Source organism: Giraffa tippelskirchi, chromosome 4 (assembly GCF_054371585.1).
Source record: "Giraffa tippelskirchi isolate mGirTip1 chromosome 4, T2T-mGirTip1v1.2.pri, whole genome shotgun sequence".
Lineage (NCBI taxonomy): Eukaryota > Metazoa > Chordata > Mammalia > Artiodactyla > Giraffidae > Giraffa > Giraffa tippelskirchi.
The window spans coordinates 19,356,719-19,361,251 of NC_137278.1; positions in this window are offsets into that span (position 1 = coordinate 19,356,719).

The window sequence follows — 4,533 nt, forward strand, 5'->3', positions numbered from 1 at the left end:
GAGGTAAGCGCGGGGCGGGGAGGCAGGGGCGGGCTGGCAGGGGCGGGCCGGAAGACGCTGGCCAAGCCGTGGCCGCGGCTTATTGGCCCCAGCAGACTTCTCTTATTTGCATAGCCAATGAGAGGCGGCCGGGTAGAGGTTACCGGTTTGGGTTTTTGCGGGGGCGGGGCGATGGGCGGAAGGAGGGACTAGCTGGGGGGGGCGGGCCAGCCTGTCCGCCCCGCCCCCCACCCTTGTCTCTCACGTACCCACAGCCCTGCTTTTCCGTACTTGTTCTTTCTGGGAGTAAAGTACTTAGTGTTGTATGTTTCGGATCCTTAGGGTTCTGTCTTTTCCCCACTCGCTTCTAACCAGTCCCTTTCCTTCCTTCGTCCCTTGCTTCCCTCCACCCCGCTAATCCTCCACCCGTCACCCTCTTTGTCCCCAGGTTGGAAAAGTTTCTTTGGGCCCTCAGCGCATCTACGACCTTATTAAATGACATATTAATTTTTTTCCCTCGTTGTGCCTGAACAAGTATTCAGTTATAAAAAAAACACTTGGTAAGCACACGCTGTATAGAACAGAATTCAACAAGTATTCATTTTGTTGAATTACTTTAAAAGTTCCCACGACCAGGGCACAAGCCTGCCAAGTTTTTCAGAGACAGGCCCTTCCGTCCTCTGTGGAAACCCTGTGGGGGTGAAGCCTCACGACTCCTCATTTGAAGGGTTTACTTCCTCCTCCCGGGAGGGACCCTAGCAGTGAGTTTACATGGTCATGGGTTTTGTAACATTTGCAAAAGTGAACTATTTTAAGCATTACAGGTTAAGATCTCTGCATCTTTCCACTCTGATTTCCTCTCTTACGTTTAGAACAGACTAGAGCATTTTGGTTTTGTATTACTAGTGTATTATCAGCATGGTTTATTTATTTCTCTGTAATGCTTAGTGCATGAAACAGCTCTGATGTTGGCCAAAGCATTTATGGGATCTGGGAGTAGTGGAGGCTGGTAGGGCTTCCTGGGGGAAGTGGCACTGGAGCTGAGTCTGGAAGAAGGAGAAAGTCTGTCAAGGCACAGAGAGCAAAGGGAGTAATGAGGGCACAGCGGGGTGAACTGACACCATGAAGAGGAAGCTGGCAGCAAAAGCCAGGTGAAGGGCTGATGCTAGGGGCTGTTTGACATGGTGAGACTTTAAGATCATATGTAGACTGAGCCATGCAGATTCCTGAATTTTGATTCTGTAAGATCTCTTTGGGTTTATTGATGCTTTTGTAAAATCTAGGATTTGGTGTGTTGGGGTAAATTTTAGGGAAAACTCTGAAATCCCAGTGGCTTCTACCATAATGGTTTGTTTCTTACTCTCATTGGGGAGCAGCTTTTCCTGTGGTGATTCAGGGACTCTGGGTCCTCACACCCTGCAAAGACACCATCCTCTAAAACATGTGCTTTCAACATGGGAAATACTGCCCCAGGGGGCAAAACTGGATATTGGCACAGAATAATGAGAAAATCTTAGATGTTACCAGGGCCACAGTACTGAAACAGAAATTTCATAGGAAAGAAGAAATTAGGAGAAGAGACATCTAAAAGTTCTCCTTAGGAGTTATTGTTCAGTCACTAAGTCGTGTGCAACTCTTTGTGACCCCATGGACTGCAGCACGCCAGAGGGGGTGATGATGAAAAACCAAGTAGAGAAACAGTGCTCTAGAACAGGGCTGTCCAACAGAAATATAATGTCAACCATGACCACACATGAAATTTAAAAAATTTTAGGAGCCATGTAGAAAAGGTAAAAAGAGATTAATTTTAATAATACAGTTTAATCCTAAATATTCCAAATTTTATCATTTTAACATGCAATCATGAAAAAATGATTGATGAGCTACTGACATTTTTTTAATACTAAATATTTGAAATCCAATGTATATTTTATGCTTGTGTGTGCGTGCTCAGTCATTTCAGGTGTGTCCGACTCTTTGCGACTCCATGGACTGTAGTCCACCAAGCTCCTTTGTCCATGAGATTCTCCAGGCAAGAATATTGGAGTGGGTTACCATGTCCTCCTCCAGAGGATCTTCCCCACTCAGGGACTGAACTGGCAAATCTTGCGTCTCCTGCACTGCAGGTAGATTCTTTACCCACTGAGCCATCTGGGAAGCCCATATCTTATGCTTACAGCACATCTAAAGTTAGGGTGTCTGGATGATGTGTCAATCCCATGTCAGGAGATGAGTCCTCATGGTGTAGAGCTCAGGAATTAAAAAGGAGAACTATCCTCTCTACCCCAAAACTCCCAGTGTGCAATGTTGGGACAGGACAGGAGAATCATAATAAATGGTCCCTTTCAGAAAAGAAAGTGGTAGGAGATAAACAGAGGTCCCTGGTTTAGGGCCATTCTGAAATCCTGATGGGTGGACACTGGAAGAAGGCTTTGGTTACAGGTGCAAACAAAGGAAAAGTTCACTGTTCACTCACTCATTCACTCAACAGATATTTACTGAATATCCCCTTACTTCCAGCACATTGGTAGTTCCCGGAGGTACTAACATAATGAAGAGCTGTTCCTTGCCTGAAGGAGCTCACGGTCCAAAGTGGAAGACAGGTCAATAAAAAGTTACAGTGAAGGTACATACAGAGGGTTCTCTGGGGTCATGAAATGAGTCATCAATCTGCTCTGCTTGAAGGAGTCTGATGTGGAAGAGGGTTCCTGGCATGGCAAGGAGATGTTCCAGGCGAGGGCAGATTCATGACCAAAAGCACAGAAGTGGTGTAGTACGTGGTGCATAGAGAAACCTGACCAGCCCTCCATAGCAGGTCGACTGGGACCAGTCTCAACAGTGACACTTTTATCAAAACTATGGGTTTTAAGAACAAAAGATTAAAGCATTTTACATAACTAAATTTCTTGAATTCTAGAACTTTGGGCTGATATTCTGTAGGGCTCTTTAGGTGCTCAGCAGTTAAGGATGGAGCTTTCCAGCATTGGGTGGCTGAGATTGGAGGCAGTTTCAAAAACTCTTGCTGACCTTGACTGGAAGCCAAGCTGATCAAATACCAGCTCTGGGCCATTGTTCCCAGAAAAGACAAAAAGGGCAGCTATTATATCTTCCGAAGTACAGCAGGTTCCTTTTTTGTTCTGTCCTCAAAGGCTTGATCTCCAACCAGAAAAGAATAAAACAGATGATTTAAGTAGCAAGAGAGGACTGTCCAGAAATCCTCATTTTTTTTTTAGTAGAACTATGAGCCGAGTTAGTGACTCAAATTCCCATCATGCTTCATATAGTTAATAATAACTATAATAACAAATAAAAGATGATAACTTTGTATGTGTTGCTTCAGAATTTTTTTGAGTGGGGGTGGGGATATTGATGAACAAACTGGACACTTCTTTTTCATTTCATTTTCTATGATTTCCAGCCCCTGATGCTCAGCTACCATGATTGCAGCTTGTCTGCCCTTTTCCATCAACCCCAAGTTTCTGCAGCAATCTTTCTACCCTGGAAGGAAAAGAGAGGAAGGCTGTGGGGCTAGGTGAGAATATGTACCTCTCAAGCGGGTTACATTTGCTCAGAAGTGAGTGATATGCAAGCCCCGAGGAAGAAACTGGAATATCATCTCACCTCTCCTTGTTTGACACTTGTGTGTGTGTTAGTCACTCGGTCATGTCCAACTCTTTGAGACCCAGTGGACTGTAGCCCACCAGGCTCTTCTGTCCATGGGATTCTCCAGGCAAGAATACTGGAGTGGGTTGTCATGCCCTTCTCCAGGGGCCTCTGACATTGTTGTTGTTGTTCAGGTGCTCAGTTGCGTCTGACTCTTTGTGACCCTGGTTGTTGTTCAGTTGCTCAGTTGTGTCTGACTCTTTGTGACCCTATGGACTGCAGCATGCCAGGCTTCCCTCCTTCACCATCTCCCAGAGTTTGCTCAGACTCACGTCCATTGAGTCGGTAATGCCATCCAATCATCTCATTCTTTTCCGTCCCCTTCACCTCCTGCCTTCAATCGTTCCCAGCATCAGGGTCTTTTCTAATGTGTTGGCTCTTCACATCAGGTGGGCAAAGGATTGGAGCTTCAGCTTCAGTGTCAGTCCTTCCAATGAATATTCAGGACTGATTTCCTTTAGGACTGACTGGTTAGATCACCTTGCAGTCCAAGGGACTCTCAAGAGTCTTCTCCAACACCACAGTTAGAAAGCATCAATTTTTCGGTGCTCAGCCATCTTTATGGGCCAACTCTCACATATGTACATAACTACTGGAAAAACCATAGCTTTGACTAGACAGACCTTTGTTGGCAAAGTAGAGTCTCTGTTTTTTAATATGCTGTCTAGGTTTGTCATAGTTTTCCTTCCAAGGAGCAAGTGTTGTTCCATGTCTGGTTCTAACTGTTGCTTCTTGACCTGCGTATAGATTTCTCGGGCGCAGGTAAGGTAGTCTGGTATTCCCATTGCTTTAAGAATTTTCCGCAGTTTGTTGTGATCCACACAGTCAAAGGCTTTAGCATAGTCAATGAAGCAGAAGATGTTCTTCTGGAATTCTCTGCTTTTTCTATAA